The following is a 20,696-nucleotide window of genomic DNA, read 5'->3' as shown; positions in this document are numbered from 1 at the left end:
AGGTGGAATTAAAGTCCATTTACTTTGTGCGTCTTTTTTTTTTTAAGATTTTATTCATTTATTCATAGACACAGAGAGAGAGGCAGAGACACAGGAAGAGGGAGAAGCAGGCTCCACGCAGGGAGTCCCGGGTCTCCAGGATCACACCCCAGGCTGCAGGCAGCGCCAAACCGCTGCGCCACGGGGGCTGCCCTATGCGTCTCTTTCTATGAGAATAGAACGCTTCCAATTTTGTCAGTTCTGTTTCCCTTTGATTTTACAGATTGTTCTGCTTTAGAACAGTCCACACATGCTGATAGCAGGACACTTTGTGTTCCTTAACATAAACATAACTCCATGAAAACCACAATTACTTCATGTCAACTTCTAGTTTGTAGTTTTGGTAAAAGTCTCAGTGTGGAAGAGAGTCTGCAACTATGTTGAGGAGTGTAGGAGCCTGAAAAACAGGGATATGTAATAAAAGAGATCAGACCAAGAGAAATCATTAACTTCCTACCATACTGGTAGATTATACATCAGTTTTTAGTATATCTACTCATGAAAGAATGGTATAAATAAATATTTTATTATCCACTCCCTAACCTGTTAGAACATCATAAACTTTCCCTTTTAGATTATGCTTTGCACCAGAAACACATCAAAATGTTATAGCATGAAAGAATCCTGGGTGTCTTTTCTGAAGTTCTTAATTTTATAAATGATAAAAGGGTTCAGAAAAAAGTTTTCCTTTCCCGGGGTCAAAAAGCTGATTGTTTTCAGAAGTAGGTTTAGAACTGGTGTCCTACTCTTCCAATTCTGCACTTTGCCCATGAGCTTCCATATATTTTACTAAAAGCCCCGTCATAAGCCTCCCTAAAACCCTAGTGGCTTAGGCTTTCTTTCAAAAACCATTTCTGAAAGTGATAGTGTGCCAAATCTTAACACCTTAGAAGCACTGACTTCTCAGCAACTAGAATGTGAAGTTAACCATCACAAAGGTTTACTGTAGGGATCCCTGGGTGGCACAGCGGTTTGGCGCCTGCCTTTGGCCCAGGGCGCGATCCTGGTGACCCAGGATCGAATCCCACGTAGGGCTCCCGGTGCATGGAGCCTGCTTCTCTCTCTGCCTGTGTCTCTGCCCCTCTCTCTCTCTCTCTCTCTCTGTGTGACTATCATGAATAAATAAATAAAATCTTTAAAAAAAAAAAAACAAAAAAAAAACAAAGGTTTACTGTTACAAAGGAGGTCAACCACTAAGCCAGCATTGAGCAGCCTCCCCTGACACTTCTTCTGAAAACAGTATTCCCCCAAAATAAGAAAGAGCTTTCTATATGTTTTCCCTGTTTACTGAATGTGTCATTTTTCCATAGCTAAGATCTTCCCTGGTGTAAGAAATAGGCCCAATTTGGGACATAAGAGAGTTAAAGGCTTTTCCATCATCTTTTCCTGGAATGCCTTAATAATGGTCCAAAAGCCCAGGAGTTTCTCAGGGTAAAATCCAAAACTGACCCCCTATATGCAGGGCAAAGAGAGAACACAGGAAAAAAGTCAGACCACTCCACATTGGGAAGTGGCAATTTTAAAAGGCAAGGGAACTTACATAGGAGGCTTGTCTTGGGCAGCTACAAGACCAGTAGATCTCCACACCCACCTGCCACAATCTTGAGAGTTTATACAGAGGTCTTAACTGGGTTCAATAATATGCACAACCAACATAGCTTCAATAACACATTACTCCCTAAAGGCTAGGACCCTGAGGTAGCTCCTAATGTGGAAACAGTGGGCAGGATATATTCTCCAAGGACAGAGGAAGGGGTGGGAAGCATCCTATTGCCCAAGTCCAGCTCACTGGTCAACCAGCGGTCACATCTTCTTGATGACCTCCTCCAACAATCAGAAGACAAATCCACAATGACTCACCAAAAATATGAGATGATATAAAGTCTAAATTAAATTATAATCCGGGGATCCCTGGGTGGCTCAGTGGTTTAGCGCCTGCCTTCGGCCTGGGTGTGATCCTAGAGTCCCGGGATTGAGTCCTACGTCCTACGCCCTTGCATGGAGCCTGTTTCTCCCTCTGCCTGTGTCTCTGCCTCACTATTTCTGTGTCTATCATGAATAAATAGATAAAATATTTTTAAAAAATTATAATCCAAATATGATCCAAAATAAAAATAAATCCATTAAGCTGTATATTTCTTTGTATACGATATATTCTCTGAGTGATAAGACCAAGAAAGATACAATAATGGATATAACTAATCTTTGAAATGAGAATACTGAGCCCTTTCATGCCAAATGTATCTACCATTCATAGCCAGATCTCCAGTGGCCCTGGAACATGTGAATTTGAACCCTTCTTCCCAGTATACTCAATATATAAAGCAGTCTGAACTTGGTGGAGATGACTTTACTTTTCTCCAATCATTGCTTTTAAGCATGCTCTGCTGAATCTCCATCTCTCGGTCCTTATTTCAGACAGACCCCATAGTCTCCAGATTTTTTTCAGGTATATGAAAAAGCCCCATTTCCTTAATGGTGACTCCCATGGAGGGATTAAAAGTGGCTTGGTCCTATCTAAATCTAATCTCCTATCTAATTTAAAGCCTCTCCCCTGGCCACCTGGGTGGCTCAGCAGTTGAGCATCTGTCTTTGGCTCAGGGCATGATTTCAGAGTCCCGGGATTGAGTCCTGCATCAGGCTTCCTGCATGGAGCCTGCTTCTCCCTCTGCCTGTGTCTCTGCCTCTCTTTCTCTCTCTCTCTCTCTCTTTGTGTGTGTGTGTATGTCTTTCATGAATGAATGAATGAATAAATAAATAAATAAATAAATAAATAAATAAATAAATAAAGCCTCTCCCCAACTGCCTTCATTCAGGGTTGCAATGGGGGGGAGAGGAAACTAGCCTGTTCCCCCTCCTGCCCTTCCCTCTCTTCCCCCATTCCCCTCTCATTTCTGGCTTTTCTAGGGTCTAAGTTGCAGAAGATGAGATTAAAGGAAAGGTATATATTCTTTTCCTTGCTTAATTACTTTGCGTTTTAGTTCTCCCTTGATTAATACTGACTGGCCATCCATGACCTTTTTGAGACAGATATCCAAATACTAGCACTTTTGCAAGGTTCAGGGGAAGCTCCTTCGGGAGCTTTGCAGGCACTCCATACTGCACAGTTCCCAGACAAACATAATCCAGTTTTTGGCTTATCTCTTAAAATTCTCCCTATCCCGAATAGAATATATCCTCCTATCCCAACCTATCACTACAGTGTTCTCTTGCCTCGGCAATGTACCTCTGGGACAAAGTGCTTTTAAGATCACTTCTACCTTTCATAGTATTCTCTTATGCCATAGGACACGCAAACATCTTTTCCGTGCCAAATGGAAAAGCAGGCTACTCCCTGGTGCCTGCTCATTCTGTTCTGTTATTAGGACTACTCCATGTGTCATCCTGCCTTCAAAATTCCCCAGGTGAGGAGCCCCAGTCTCCACTCATGTATACCTCAGTGGTCAGGAAGCACCAGGCTACTCTCTCAACATCTCTCACCTTCTACTGCTCTGGCAGTCCCAAGGAAGGTATAAGGCCTTGTAATTCAGCCAGCTTCTAGCTAAAGAGAGAGATGCCAATTTCCTCTGATATCAGGTTCCTTCAGTATCTCCTTGTGGTTTCTATGCAGCCTACCTAGCTGGTCTGAAGGAGGTGTTACCCTCCTATATCTGAAGTGAATGGGGAAATGTTGCAGTCCTCCCCAACAGCTCACTACCTTTATGAATTACCTGCTTCCCTCTGTGGGTTGGGCCTGAGTCACAAGGTAATCAAGTGAAGAAGTGAAGATCCCAGGACAAGACTGGCCACAATTTAGTAAGTTCACAAAGTATCACTATGCTTATATTATCTCTGTGCCAGGCATGAAATCAGGGCAGCATCACAAAATCAGCAAGGTTGGTATCTGAAATGTCCTATAAAGGAAAGGAGGGCAATTCTTTACAGAGGTCAGTAACACAGTATGAAAGATGAGCCAAAAACTCATTCTGGTAAATAGGATTGAAAATGTCTATGAACCCTTTTCATCTACAGCAAAAGTCAGTCTGCCAAGAATAAACATTTGGGAAATACTGAAGCAGTAAGTGATTTTTATCTTGATATTAAAGATACCAATACAATGCATATTTAATTAATTAAAATTGAGTTTGATAGACTGTCCTTTACTATATTATTATGAGCATTCAATTAAATGCACTATTACTTCTGGAATTTTAGAAAATGGTCAGCTCTTTAGTTATTTTTCTCTTCATTAAGTTAAATTAATATATAATTCTTAGGTTTCTTCCTCGGCCCCAAGGCAAAAATTCTTAATTTTAAGAATTTTAATTGAGAAAGGTACAACATAGGGGAATATCATCAATTCATCAATGGTACTGTAATAGTGTTATATATCACAGATGGTAGCCACACTTGTGGTGAGCACAGTAAAATGTGTTGTACACCTGAAACTAATGTAACATTGTGTGTCGACTATACTTCAATAAAAAATATTAATAAAAATTTTTAAAGAATTTTAGAAATTATATTTTTACCACCTAATTTTATTATTCTCTAATTGCCCGTGAAATTTCAAAATATTCATAGATAAAAGTTTTCGTTAGGTTGACCAGATGTCAAAATGCTGTATAGGCAGTTTTTAATTTATGAACTCAATGTAGCTCAGTATTTATGGAAGCTCAAACAATTGTTAAGCCAAATGCCATGCCAAGTGACCAAAGAACTCTCCTTCCTTTTTTTTTTTTTCCTTCCAATTTCCTTTTGGAGATTCTACTCTCCAGGTCTCTTCAAACTCTCGCTACCCAGAAATGCTCCTAACTATATCTTTATTCTTTTTTCACCTAGGAACTGATCAAATTCAATTAGGAGGCATTAAAAGAAAAGTGAATTCCATCTGCTATAATTTATTCTTAATGGTGATACTCTTCTGCACTTAAAAAGCATCTCTGGTCCTGATCCCACCTCCTCATCACCCCTTTGTAATTTCTGTTACAAAAATGTGACCACAAGTATTCCTGATGGCCTAAAGTGAATGCACATTTGAATTTTTCCTTGGAAACATTGTTTCAGTTTAGTGCTATTGTGGCAACCAGAGACAGTAGGGGGTGGCCTTGTGGATCCAACCACCTGTAATTGTTTCTATAGGAAACAGGAAAAAGATACAGTTATGAGCATTTCTCCCACATACAGGCACACTCCCCAAACCCTAGTAGTATTAAATCAAACTTTTGGTTTTTTGCAGTGTTTTCATTCTAAAAAATTATATCCTTCTGTTTTATGAAGTAATCTTGAATTTTTTTGTTGGTGAATTCCTCCTTTCCACTTTTCTGGAATATCTTTCTGAAATTCCTTGACTTTCACAAATGGTGTTCTGATGCTTTAATCTTTTCTCTCTTATTTTCCATTACGGTTTTTCTTTTTTGTGTGGGTGGGGGGGGTGGTTTGGCTTAATGGTTTTGCAGTACTATAGAAATAAATAATTTTACTTCTACATCTTATTTTGAGTATTTGTATTTTCTACCATGATTTTTTCTTTTTAATTTTCAAGTTCTGTCTTGTTTTTGGACATTGATTTTGAAGCATCCTATTCTTTATACATAAAATATTTTTCTTATCTTTCTAGGGACATTAATGATAATTTTTAAAAATGTTTTTCCACCAAATTGCACGTTTGTCTTGGTGTCTTTCACTTAGAAACTTTCCTCAATTATCTGGTAACATTTTGTGTCTTCTCATATTTACAAAAGGGAGCTAAAAAGCTGATGGAAGATGTAAGCTTAAAGGCAGAGCTTTGGTACCAAGAGTTTTATGGTAGAGAGAACTGGAGGACTGTTTATTCAGCACATTCAATGTCAGTCTCTTTAGGTCTTTTTTCTTTTGAATTGGTCAGATTCCATAGAGCTTCTTCCTGGTTTATGCCTGGAAGGTAAAGGCCTGACCACCTTTGTCTCTGGAGCCCATGAAGGGAACAGCCACGAGGAAGCAACATTCAATGTACATACATGCATTTAGCTCCCTGTTTTCAGGATGCTTCAACTCTCAAATACATCAGATGTCCCCCAGCCCAGACACCATCTATTTTACCCTCTCCAAGGAATAAACCTTCAATATTATGTATGGAGAAGGAACAGAAATATGGGATCAAGGTGTGGGGTGGGGAATCTAGATATCTAATAGTTCTAAACAGGTTTCAAATAGTTCTTTTATTTATCTCATATTATTTATAATAGTATTTATATAATGCCCTTTTTAGGGCTATCTAGTATTCCATATACTATAGTTTATTTAATCATTCTTCTATTTATGGACATTTAGGTTATTTACAGTTTTGATGATATTGGGAAAAAATATATGATTAATAGCCTTCTAGCTAAATCTTTGTGTATATTCTCAATTATTTACTAAGTGTAAGTTCCCAGAGGAGGAAATATAAGATGAAGGGATTTGCATATATTTATCAGATCCACTACTTGTGCTTGTGAGAAAGCAAACTACTTTTAGTAATATCCAAGACCCAACATGATCTGTATCTGGGCCCCCTTAACTCTTTGAACCTTTTCCAACATTTCCTGTTCTCACACCTTATGCTGGCCTTAGTATGTACCATTTTGTTTTCTATCTCAGGATATTTGTACATTCTGTTTCTTCTATTTCCAGTCCCCCACCCCTCCTCTGTCTGGTACAAGCCTGTTCATCTTTTAGTTTCAGCTCAAGTGTATTCACTGTGAGAGCTTCCCTGAATCAACCAATCTGAATCAATCATTCCCTTTTTTGTGCCACTGCTGTATCCTATTTCTATTATGGACCATATAACACTATATTGCATTATCTGTCTCACTTACAAAATTATACAAGCTACTTAAACTCAAAGATATTGTTTTATTTCACTATTAAATATTCTTCTGATCCACAGAGGAACTGACTTCTTATATTATGCTAAATGTTTTATATACTCTCATTAAATCCTTATAATCTGATGAGAAATGCATTATAATTTCTATTCTGCAGATAAGGAAACCTCACCTTAGACAGGTTATAGTACTTCTGCAAGAGTCACAGTTAATCAGCAGCACAGTTGGGGTTCAACCCCAGGCCTACCAGTTTCCAAAGATAGTATCCTTTCTTCTTTGCTCTTAAATAAATCAACGTGTCCTTCCTCCATGCATGTTCCTCCCCATACTTCCTGTATTGGCTTTCTAGGGCTGCTGTAACAAATTACAACAAATTTAGTGCATGAAAAAAAAAAAAAAAACACAGAAACTAATTCTCACATCGCTCTGTATGCCACAAGTCTGAAATTAAAGTGTCTGCAGGGCAGCACTCCCTCCCAAGGTTCTAAGGATAATCTATTCCTTGCTTCTTCCTGCTTCCGGTACTTGGTTATGGCTGCATCATTCAAATATCTGCCTCTACTTTCACATGGCCTTCTCTTCTCCTTCTGTTTCTCCCCTGCGTATCTTGTATAAGGACACTTGTTGTCAGGTCAAGGACCCATTCAGATAATCCAGGATGACCTCATTTTGAGATTATTAATCATATCTGCAAGGACCCTTTTTATGAATAAGATCACATTCACTGGTTCTAGGACCCAGACATATTTTGGTGAGATAACCAATCTATTACAACTCCATCTTCTTATTATACCTTTGAAAAGAGACAGCATTGTTTGGAAGAAATACCTTGGCTCTGAAACAGATGGACTTGAATTCTAATTCTAGCTCTGCCTCCTAGTCCCTTGTGCCCTTTGATTAGTAACTGAAAACCATGAGCCTTTCCCTCACCTTGAAAATGGAAATATTATTTGTTCCATGGACTGGTTTGAAGATTAAGTAAAATAAATCACCTAACACATAGTGGATAGAAATAACTGCTCATTCTCTCTCCACCTTTATATGTAACCCCTCTCAGAGGCCAAATCACCAATTGATATAAGACTTTATTAAAAATCACTGAAAACAAAAGTTCAGTTTTTAAACACGACCATTGTTTGAACTCTGCACTCTGTGCTCTTGGTTAGTTTCTGTTTTCAATTTCCTTGGATCTGGTTCTGATTTTAATATAAGTAAAAGTCATATGGCTACATAGTCAAAATATGAATTTTAAAGCATTTTTTTGCATTTTTCTCAATAAAACCAACAAATATTTAAGACATATGTATTATCACATAGTGCTAGTTTATAAGCCTCAAAAAATGTGTTAGTTTATAGATATACTTCATTTTTTTAAATCCCAAATAGCATTATCTAACCAGTCACCAATTGTATTTCCCACTTCTTCTGGCTATTTCCAAACTCGAACTTATCTTCAAAGAATGAATATCTGCTACTCCTGAATATGTTCAAAAGAATGTGATAGGCAGCATAGTTGGGCAGAAAGAACAATAACAACTGAATTGGAAGAACTCACTTCACACTCAATGTATTATTACCAACTATTAGACCTAAGGAAAGTCATCATCTCACTGAGCCCATTTTTTTCTTCTACAAAATGATGATGCAGGTATCTGCCTTGTTAACTTTCAGAGCCACTGTTAATACATGCTTCATGTTAACAAAATACATAGTGCCTGGATTGGGCTAGAAATAGAAAGTCGATTCTGAAGAACAGAGATCTTGACCCTCTCAAGTGGGCAGAATGAAAATAATATTGTCTTTAAAAGCATTTATACATTGTTTAGTGTTATATGTTACTGGACCCTCATGCTCCTAGTAATGATGGCCACCCCTAGGATCATAGGAAGATACAGAACTCAACTTTAAGACTCTCTTAACTTTATGATTAACCATGGGAGTGGGCAATACAGCACACCTACCTGCTCAAATTAATAAGACTTAAACCTCCCAATTCATTGCATCACGTTTCAAAATTCTCTTCCAGGTCCACGTCCCCTGTACAACATCTTACAAATTCTCATTATAGTTTGTAAGGGACCATCTGGAGGATATATCTGAAGATCTTCTCTCCTTCCAGACCTCAGTGTTATCTAGTGGTCTGGTGGGCCCCAGAAGCAGGCACTGCTGGCCCAGGAGCACATGAAACTCTCTTCCTCTGGGCAAGACTACGGGCTCCTTCCTGCTTATCATTATTGGAGTGTCCTATGACTCGTCCTGCTGATTATTACAAAATCTCATATAGCAGTTAAAGGAAATGTAAACAGTTTTACCTATACCCTTCCCATTAGCCCAAAAGCAGACTACATGTTACAAAATGCAGGATAATAAATGTTAAAGAGTAAGAAAAACCCAAATATCATACTACCCTAGAGTAAGGAAAAGAGGAATGCAGGCCAAATAATGAAGTGCCTTTGAGATACAACCTGCTAACTTCAAATGCATTTATCCCATTTTAAGGTCTCTTCAATCCCATGGAAATTAAAAGCATAGTTGTCTCACAAGCAAGACTGTCTAGGTGCACAGCTAACTTTATTTCCCAGCCTTCCTTGTGGTCAGGTATAGCCCTGTGATTGAGTTTCTAGCCAACAGAAAATGAGCAGAAGTTATGTGTATCACTTCTAGGCCTAGCCCACAAGCATCCTCCTGGCTGGAAGGAAGATAACCCCCATGCACCTTGTGCTAAAGAAAGTGGAGTCTCCATTAGTCTGACTGTTAACCAGGGAATGAGTGCTATCTATTCACATGTTTAACCATCCAATGCCATCATGGGAACAGAAAAAAAAAGTTACTACATTTAAGACTTCACATTTGAGACTTAACTTTGGGAGTTTGGTTCCTCTAAGTAATAGACTCCCAACATTAATTCCTTGAAATAAATCTTAAAAGCATGTATTTTTTTAAAGATTTTATTTATTTTGAGAGAGCACGAGCAGGAGTGACCACAGAGGGAGACTCCTCACTGAGCAGGAAGCTCGATTTGGGGCTTGACCCCAACCCTGAGATCATGACCTGAGCCCAAGGCACCTATTTAACTGACTAAGCCACCAACACGCCCCTAAAAAGCATGCATTTTGAAAATATTTCGAGTCATGTTGGTGTCACTGAAGTTCTTAGAGGAAATAGTGAGATTTGCAATCAGATAGGCCTGAATCTGGGTTCATGTTTACCACCTGCTACATTCACGATATTGATCAAGTTTCTCTAAGCCTCAGGGTTTTTTTTAATGTACAATATTGGGATATTAACAGGATCTATATCATAGTATTGCTGTTTATCTCAGTGCCTGGCACATACATAATAAACATCCAATAAAGGTTAGCTGTCATTCAGAGCATATCCTCCCATGTAAGTTTTTAAACTGTAATAGTCATTAGTGCTATTACGAAGTCATTCTGATTTTTCTTCTAGATGAAGGGTGGGATTGTACTTCACATCCCTTAGAGTTTTATGTTCGCATGTGATTTGTTTTGACCAATGAACTCTAAGTGGAAATGATATGTATCATTTCCAGGTGGAAGTTTTAAGAGTCAGCAAGCATTTAAAATGCTATGTCTTGGGGTGCCCGGGTGGCTCAGTGGGTTAAGTGACTCTTGGTTTCATCTCAGGTCATGATCTCAGGGTTATGGGATCAAGCCTCATGTTGGGCTCTGCACTCAGCCCAGAGTCTGCTTGTCCCTCTCCCTCTGTTCCTCCCTGCACTCATGTACTCTCTCTGTCCTCCTCTCTGAAAAATAAATAAAACATTAAAAAATAATAATAAATAAATACAAATAAAATGCTATCTCTTTTTTTCTTCCATACCAGTAGCAGTGATACAGCTAGTGGCTACTCTGTCAGCTTGGGTCAGAGAATGAGGAAAACACTAGCCAACTCATGTTGTATATCTAGCGTGGCCAAGAAATAAATCCTTATTTTAAACAATTAGGGATTTCGGAATTTATTTATTACTAGCCCCTTTTGTCCTTTATGGGAACAAATATTCATATGGGTAAGTTAGTTTTTAAAATAATTTCATCATTTTATAGCAACCTCTAATACTAATAGCTGACAATTACAGAGTACTCACAATATTCCAAGAACTGCTATGTACTTAAGATGTGTTAACTCATCCATTTCCACAATCCATTTCCACAATAACCCAATGAGATACCTGCAGTATTCTTATCCTCCACTTAGTAGGGACAGAAAAGTTAAGAAACTTCCCCAAGGTCGCACAACCAGTATACACTAGAAGCCAGTTTTTAAAACAGCGTACCTGAGGCCTGTGGCTCTATTAGTCACCTTGCATCCACTTGCTGCCTAAAGTGGATGCTGTGATGTGTCTCCTAGGTCTGGGCTTCAGGACCTAGACTCATTTTATCAGTCAGAAACATTGACTGTCAATGTGCTAGCTAGGAACATAGTCCCTCCCTGGGAATCTCCCTCAGGTGATGAGAGCTGTGTGGGGTGAGGGAAGTGGGGTGGTGGGGTGGAGGGGAGCTCTCCCCAACCAAGTGAGCCCTCCCTGAAGGACTGGCAGGAACTACTGTCACTTGCTTAGCAGTTCAATTTCTCCTTTTGCCTTCTCCTACTTTCCTCACCTCCGCTGTTACCCAAAGCATTCCCCAATAACCTTCTTCATTTAAATCGGTCTCTAAATGTTTTCCAGGGAACCAGATCAATCCTCCCTCTATATTCCTACATGTGTACTGAAATCTAACTGATGTATTAACTCAGTGCACAGTTAATTGCCAAATGATTGTTGTAGGCCTCGTGAATTTGGGGAAAGTAAAGATCATTAGGCTGTCAGGAAAGGACTAGAATGATGAAACCTCACAAGTTAATGGAGATATAGAATCCTCTACTTTCTCAATTGAATTCAGTACACTTCATTTCTCATAAATGTCACCTGTAGTTATTTAGATCCAGAAAAAAAAAATGCCAAAAAAAAGAACCACATAGTTTGTATATAACAAATGATAGTTGGTCTTTATTATGACATTTATTCATCCTTGTAAGTAGAAATGGAATATTGTCTCAAGGTTACATAACTCATGAGCTGGTACGCTTCATCTCTTTCACGAAGACAGATGTCTCAAGAGAGTAGAAGCCATGTATCTTTATTGTACCAAATATTACATATCTCTGTGTTTCAGTTATACATAAGAATACTATTGAAAACTGACATCTTAAATTGATTTTGATTTCTAATAATGAGTAGAACCTAAAATTTCAATCATAACCCATCAGCTCTCTCACGCACATCTTAATTTACTTCATACAATTCCAATAAAATTTAAAGTGAACCAAATACTACTTCTGGTGTATTTCTTTTACCACAATTGAGTTTTTGTCACGATTTAAGCTCTATTACAGCATCTGTGGTCTGTATTTCATCAAATGAAAAATACATATTGTAGAACTTGAAATAAATAAGCAGTTCATGGAAGTTGTTATAAAACAGGGCAAATTATAAAACCAAAAAGTCTAAGTGGATGTATGCAATTTAAGAAAAACACTGTCTACTTTACCTTGGTAAATGCATATCTTATGCATTGTCCATTCTGCTGAAAGATCTTTATTACATATGAATATAGATTAATGACTAATGTTATGCAGAATTCAGAAGAAATTAAATTACTATATTTTCTTCTCTATAGATTGTCTTGGTACATTTAAGCTACTTTGCATACTATTGACTGGATGGCTTAAACAATAGAAATTTATTTCTCACAGTTCTGGAGCTGGAAGTCTGAGACCAGGATACCAGAATGGTCAGGTTTGAGTAAGAGTCCTCTTCCTGGTTTGCTAATGGGAATCTTCTCCCTGGATCTTCACAAGGCAGGGAAGAGAGAGAGAAAGCAAACTCCTTTGTGTCTCTTCTAAAAGGGTTCAAATTCCATGATGAAGGTTCACCCTCATCACTTAATTACTGCCTAAAGGCCCCACCTCTGACTACCATTATATTGGTATTAAAAAGGCTTCACACATGAATTTGGGGGAGAAGGGACACACAAATATTGAGCCCTTAGAAGAGATTTATTCTTATTCTTCACTTAACCAAAGAAGCTTGAATTCAACGGTGAAAACTTTAAATTAAGTAACTTGTATGGTCCATAGAATTTTAAAAGTAAATCAGTGTGAAGCTTACATTTACAAAACAGGCAACAAAGTCCTTTGTTACCACCATTTCAAAATGTAAATAAGAATTATATTCCTTATTGGCTGCTTTAATTTTGTTGAATGTACATTAAATTATGTTAATGCTTCAGTGGGGGCATATTTTTGCATTCATATTACTACCTGTTGAACAATTACTTTATTTTCACAGAATTACAGGTAGAAATAGAAAATATGCACCCTGTAAATTAGAGAAGTACTTGAGAGTAGCCCCTTGGAGGAAGCAAGGAAAGTACAGCCAGAAAGAGTGGAAATACTAAATTATAGGATATTTTCAAGGAAATACAATCTTTGAAACAATTGCAAGTGCCTGAGACAATTCAAACTAATCAAAAAACTACCATAATAGGGGTTCTTATGAGATTTGGTTTAATGCCTAGAAAAAAATTATCTAAAATTAGCATATCAATTATTTTCAGGTAAACAGTTGCTTTTCACCAGCTTAAGGGTGCACAAAAATAATTTGTTTACTGAAATAATTTATAAATCTCCCCCTCAGCAATCTTATTTTATGTTTTAACTTGGACGTATTAAAGCAAAGTATGCTTACTCCCAAGTGCTATGCCTTCCATTTAACTAAGCCTCAGTTCTGAACATTTGTGGTGTCAACTGCTAGACTTTAACTGCATTTTTGTTATCTGAAAGACATTTTATTCAGTTAATGCTGCTTCTGTCAAAATAAATTTTGTCATTAACATGCCTAAGCATCAATATAAAAATGTCTAATTTAAAACAAGATTTTTAAAGACCATCTACCTAAATATAATAGGTAATTTCCTATAATTTTCCTTACTATGTTGTACATCTTATGAATAATAATTACATCTTAATCTAATCCCAGGAATGCCCAGGAGAGAGTAGTTCAACTGCAGTATGGACTCATAATAGAGAATATCTTAAAATGTCTTCTAAACTCTCAAACAGGCCCATTCACCAACAACAAACCCTGAGACAGAATAAATGAGTGTAAATATAGTAAGAATGACTATAGAAAATATTTTTGGTTAAGAGGATATATTAAACAGAAAAGTGATTTATTTCTTAAAAAAAGTTATGGAAGTTTCTTCTCAAAATAGTTATTAACAGTATTAAATGTCATTAATTTTTCTCAAATGATTACAAATTCTCAATAAAAAAGGATAAATCTTCAAGACTGTATTACAGTACAAGGTATAGAGAACACGATAATAGGTGTACATCTTATTTCCTATAATAAAATTACTCTGCATAATTATTTCAGAAGATGATATGGAATATTGGTTCAGAACATAGGTTCTAGAGCCAGATTATCTGAATTTACTTATTTTTTTGAAGATTTCTTTATTTGAGAGAGAGAAAGCACACATATGCTAACACCCACGAGTGATGGGGGAGGGGAAGAGGGAGATGGCAAGAAGCAGATTCCCCACTGAGTGTGGAGCATGAAGTGGGGCTGGATCCCATGACTTTAAGATTGTGATCTAAGCCAAAATCAAGAGTCAATGCTTAACCAACTCAACCATCCAGCTGCCCCCTGAGTTCTAACCTTGACTTCACTTTTTAGCTGTGTGGCCATGAGCCATTTACCTAACTTCTTGGGGCTCAGATTCCTCACCTAATAAATGGAGATGATCATAATTATAAATACCTCATAGGATTGTTACAAAGTTTAATGTAGTCATACTTAGCAATAGAACAGTAGTTAGCACATGGTAACAATGCTCAAAAAGCATTGGTCAGTTTTGCCAGTTAATTTTTCCATGCTAAAGTTGACTTATAAATTCCCCAGATTGTGTGTCCTAGTTTAAACATTCATATAATCTCTTATGTGTACATGTAATGTTTTTAAAGTTTCCTACCATTGAAAAATTGTGTATATAATATCTGGACATCAAAAGAAAAAAATGAGGTGATTTTTTTTTTGAAAGCTTGGTATTGTAAAGAATTGTGACCTACTTACTTATGGTCTTTGAATAACCCAGCCTTTCATACCTGAAGTTTAGAACATAAGAAATGCCACACTGAGTTGCTCCCTTGGCTTCTTCAGCCCATCATTCTTTCTTTGACAATGGTACCTAGAAGAAAACTCCAGGGAAAATAAGGCTACCCTCCATATAACTAAATAAAGCATTCAGGAATGTATACCAACAACCTTGTATTTCCTCTTGGACACATCAAAGATCTATCTATCATTCATTAACTTAAGTGAGTCCTTCTTAAATCATGTTCCATTTTTAATCTATTCCATTCTATGAGGATGGCAAGCTAAGCAGATGTATAGTTCCTTTTTATCCTGAAAACTATACTCACAATCTTCACAAAAGATTTCCACAAATAAGGAAATTAACATTAATGTGATAAAAAGAGTCTTATGCATAGCATATGAGTTGAAAGACATTCTGGATATTTTGAACTTAATTCTTAGAGAATTTTACTAATCCAATCAAGCCTATAGGAATGTTTGTTTCTGAAAACCCAGTTAAAATCTCCTTATTTAGATCAGTGAACTCTCCAACCGGCCAACAAAAATGCTGACATTTGCAGTTTTAGAAGCAATGGATCTTTCGAGCATAGTTTCTTATTTTATTTGCTCTAAATTCTCTATCTGCTCATCAATATATACTAACTACCTTTTTGTTTCTCTACTTAAGAGATGTTACATAAATAAGTATATAAAATGGCATCTTATTTTATTTTTACTTCCTCAAGGTATAGGATAATTACATCCATAAATATAAATTTTTAAAAATTAGTTTCAACATAGGTTCAAATATTCCTGTAAGTAAACAATGTTGGGTGATAATTAAGTGTTTGATGCCTATAGTTGCACTTTATATCAGTAATGGACTAGAGCAATATATATCTCTCAAATTTAAAGGTGTGCTTTCTTTTGAATTTATAACATTCCTTATTTTATACAACTAAGCAACCCATCTTCTACTTTTTTTTTTTAAGATTGATTGATTGATTGATTCATGAAAGACACAGACTGAGAGAGGCAGAGACATAGGCAGAGGAAGAAGCAGGCTCCTTGCAGGGAGCCCAAGGCAGGAGTCGATCCTGGATCCTGGGATCAAGACCTGATCTGAAGGCAGATGTGCAACCGCTGACCCACCCAGGCATCACTTCTACTTTTTTTTTTTCTATAAATGCACAAATCAAGTAAATAGAGCTTTAATAAATATTATTTACAAAGAACATTGTTAGGCCTTAATTTTTTTCAAAATCTTGTCCTAAACATAATGTTAGGACAAAAGTTAACAAAATTAACAAAATTAACAAAAGTTAACAAAATTAACTTTTGTTGACTTATTTAATGTTAACAAAAATTAACTTATTTATCATATGACTTATACCCCTACCACTTATTTTCCCACATATGCACTTATACCCCCACCAGGAATTTACTCAAGAGAAATGAAAATACACCCACTCAAAGATTTGAAGTGAATATTCATGGCTGCGTTACTTTTATTAAAAAGTGGAAACAATCAAAATATTGATAAACTGGTGAATAGTGATGCATCCATACAATGGCACACTGTTCAGCTATGAAAAGGAATAAAGTACCGAAATGTGCTACAACATGGATGAGCCTCAAAAATATTATGCTAAGTAAAAAGAAGCCATATGCAAAAATACCACATATTCCATATGATTCCATATTCACATGACTCCAGTTATATGAAATGCCCATAAAAAGGAAATCTAAGAGATAGAAATAGATTAGTGCTGTCTGGGGTAGCAGTGAGAATGAGGAATGAATGCAAATGGGCACAAAGGTCTTTATGGCAATTGGAAATATTCTGGAACTGCACCGCGATGTTAGTTGCTCAAGCCTATATACATTCAACTAAGAAATCAATTACACACTTAAGTAAACTTATGGTATATGGATTATATCTCTCTAAAACTATTTTTTAAAAATATAAGATGTAGGGATGCCTAGGTGGCTCAGTGGTTGAGCATCTGCCTTTGGCTCAGGGCGTGATCCCCGGGTCTGGGATCGAGTTCTGCATCAGGCTCCCTGCATTGGGCCTGCTTCTCCCTCTGCCTATGTCCCTACCTCTCTCTGTGTGTCTCTCATGAATAAATAAAATCTTTTATATATATATATATATATATATAATGTAATATATATTGTATATATTATAATATATATAATATATATATATGATGTAACACACCTGAAAATATAAAAGGGCTGGCTGAGTCTGTCCCCATCAACTTATGCATATATAGGCCTCAAAACTACCTGCAAGGGCAGGGCAGAGCACTGGTTGCTTTAAGTTACACACTTGATTGAGTAGGAAGAAATGCACATGGGTTTCAAGTCCATAACGTCCCAGTACTGCTCTATTCCCTGATATTGTAATAACAATCAGTTACAGTAGTCCAACCTCAGGAAATAGCTTTACTACTTCTTACCTCTGAATTTATCAAACTCCAAACATCTACATGCAAACCTCTCAATTTAGTATAAATAACCAAATTAGTTTGACACAGGTGCAAACCACAGGTGTACTCCCAAAGGGAATCTTTCCCTCCTTATCTCCCTCCCTTCCTTTCTTCTTTACTTCCTGTAAATATTTACTGAATACCTCTATTCCAGACACATTCATAGGTGCTAGGGATATAGACAAAATTATTTGCAATCACGGAATTTATATTTTAGCAAATCCTTGTATTAGATATCTATTCATGTGCAATAATATTACCCCACACATAGTACCATTAGAAAACACACATTTATCATCTCACATGTTCTTTGGGCCAGGAGTATGAGCAGAGCTTAGTTGGGTCTTCTGCAAAGCTGCAAGCAAGGTGTTGGCCAAGGCTGCACTCTCATCTGAGATTCAAGTAGGGAAGGATCTGCTTCCTTGCCCCTGTGATTGTGGGAAGCATGCAGTTCCTTATAGGCTGCTGCACTAAGGGCCTCAGTTTCTCATCATCTGTTGACCAGAGGCTGCTCTCAGTTTCTTGCCATGTGACTCTTCATGGGCTGCATACAGAATGGCAGCTTGCTCCTTCAGCAAAGGAGACAGAGTTTCCTCAAAGGATGGGTTTGCAATCTTACATAATCACATCCATGTAATCATGTCAACACATCTATCTCTTTTACCATATTCCATTGAATAAAAGCAAGTCACAGGTCCACCCACACTTAAGGGTAAGTGACTATGTAAAGTCATAGATACTTGAAGGTGAGGATCATAGTGGGAGGCACTCTACAATCTATCTACCACAGTCCACCCTCTCTGGTCCCCAACAATTTATGTTTTTTCCTTATGTATAATACACTCATCGTATCATAGGTCCCTCAGAGTTCCATCCCATCTGCACAAAGTTTAGAATCTCATCATCTGGGCAGCCCAGGTGGCTCAGTGGTTTAGCGCGACCTTCGGCCCAGGACCTGATCCTGGAGACCCAGGATCGAGTCCCGCATCGGGCTCCCAGAATGGGGTCTGCTTCTCCCTCTGCCTGTGTCTCTGCCTCTCTCTCTCTCTCTCTCTCTCTCTCTCTCTCTCTCTAATAAATTTTTAAAATATTAAAAAAAAAGAATCTCATCATCTAAATCTAGTGCATGTGATGCTGAGTCTCTTTAGGTTCATCTGTCAATACATAAAACTAAAGGGACAAGTTATCTACCCTCCCCTCATATACAACATACCATAGTTGAATGGATATAAGAAAACCTTTATATACACACAGACATTTCTGTTCAAAAAGGGGGCAATAGAAGGAATGAAGGCAGTAGTCCATAGCATATCTGAAATCCAGCCAGGCAAATGTTGAGAGTTCCTGGACTAGGTTTCAAAGCCTCTTCCACTTTTTACTCTCTTTGTGCCTTTCAGTCCAAGCTACTAATGTATGGTTGTTTTGCTAACACAATTGTCTCAAACACTTTGTAGGTGTCTGTAAGTTTCATTGAAGTTCACTATACCAGAGAAAGGGACAATGCCTGTAAACTTCTTGGAACCCCATGATTTGATCAAAAAATTCCATGACGCACAACTTTAATGTCTTGAAAGGCCCTTTGTGTCACTGAAGATAGCTTGAGTCCTTTGGTCTTTCTGAGGTTTTAACAAAACGCTGTACAATCACATCCTCATCTTCTCTTCTAGATCGTTCATTTGTAACAGGGCTTTAAGTTATTTTCAAATATAATGTCTTTTGCCTCTGAAGAGGCACACTTTCCAAATCATCAAGCCCTGGGTCCTTCTGAACAGTTCTTCCCTCAGTTTGTTTCCCTCCTGTTGTATTTCCCATAAGCAGCCAGAAGAAACAGGTGATATCCAACACTTTCCTTAAAAATTTCCTTAGTTGGATAGCTAAGTGCATCTTAACAAGTTCTTTTTACCACATAATTGCAAGAGACAATTTTGCTCCAATTTTTGCTATTACATAACAAGGATTCTAACCCTAACCCTAACCCTCTTGCTCCAGTTTCTAATAACATAGGTCCCATTTCCTTTTGAACTATTAACCAGCAGCATCATTAAAGCCCAAATTTCTATGAACAATAAGTTGCAGACAGTTCAGGATTTCTAGGCCATGCTCCTCAGTTTTTTTCCAGCCTCTATTTACTGCTCGGTTCCAAAATCACTCTGACATTTTTGGGTATTTTTTATGGCATTACACCACTCCTAGTACTAAAATTTGTTTTGATTATCTACCTATTACCACAAACTTAATACCTTAAAAAAACATTTATTATCTAACAGTTTCTATGCATCAGGAGTCTGAGCACAGCTTAGCTGAGTATTCTGCAAGGCTGCAATGAAGGTAGCAGCCTAGTAGTCTCATCTGGAGTTTGCATGGAGAAGGATCCACTTCTTTGCTCACACAGCTATTATTTTCAGCAGCCTGTGCATTGCCACACTGAGGTCCAAGTTTCTTGCCATGTAGACTTCTTACAACATTGCAGCTTGCTTTTTCAAAGCTAACAAGACAGAGAGTATCTTCACCAGATGGGCATTACAATCTTACGTGATAAAAGAACATGTACATAATCACATATATCCCATCACCTTTTTCATACTCTATTGCTTAGAAACAAGTCACAGGTTATGCCCACATTCAAGGGGAAGAGATTTGCTATTCTTGGTAAATACCAAGAAGTGGGGATTTTAGAATTACCTAGAATCTTTCCTTCACATACTAGGACAAGTCTACCCCAACAGAATCAATGAAACTTTAACCAGAATCTACTTTCCATTTCTTCTCAGCCTTCATTCTATGGGGGTTAGCATGTTATTTAAAGTTTCTCAATCCAGTTTCCATGTTCGTGAAATAACCCTTCTTCCAATTTTTACCTCACAGATACAAGGAGGATGAGAAGAATACTAGAAAATGTAATAGTATTATAGAAATTAAAAACTACTAAAAAATCAAAGATTATAATTCCAAGATTTGAGCCCAATGAAAGTGGGAAGAAATTCACCAGGATAAGGCAGGTATAAAGAATGGGCTAAGGATATGTATATGCAAAAGTGTCTTACTGGCTTTTCTTACTTTAAAATCAGTTTGGTTGAAGAGAAAATTCTTAAGACTGACAATAAGCATGAAGATATTTTATGTAATTATCTTAGAAGTATATTGTTTTTTTAAAAAAATGTCTAGTATTAGTAAAATTATAAGTGATAAAAT

At 37.3% G+C, this 20,696-nt stretch overlaps 1 long non-coding RNA gene across 6 annotated transcripts in view; it reads right to left on the bottom strand.

Moving 5' to 3' along the window:
* Positions 1-20,696, bottom strand: part of LOC140604803 (uncharacterized) — a 135,034-nt gene continuing 114,338 nt past the window's right edge. For 2 of the 6 annotated variants that reach the window (XR_012007620.1, XR_012007619.1), the window contains exons 2-5: positions 12,622-12,719; positions 7,039-7,220; positions 3,750-3,932; positions 1-436 (exon numbers count right to left, since the gene is read on the bottom strand). This is a non-coding gene — a long non-coding RNA (uncharacterized lncRNA). Of the gene's footprint in view, positions 437-3,749; positions 3,933-7,038; positions 7,221-12,621; positions 12,720-13,617; positions 14,139-20,696 lie in introns of those variants that run through there. The other 4 variants (XR_012007622.1, XR_012007623.1, XR_012007624.1 and 1 more) reach the window with 3 other exon arrangements.

Source organism: Canis lupus, chromosome 15, assembly GCF_048164855.1.
Source record: "Canis lupus baileyi chromosome 15, mCanLup2.hap1, whole genome shotgun sequence".
Classification (NCBI taxonomy): domain Eukaryota; kingdom Metazoa; phylum Chordata; class Mammalia; order Carnivora; family Canidae; genus Canis; species Canis lupus.
The sequence above is the reverse complement of the archived record's forward strand: the minus strand, read 5'-3'. Positions and strand labels throughout refer to the sequence as shown.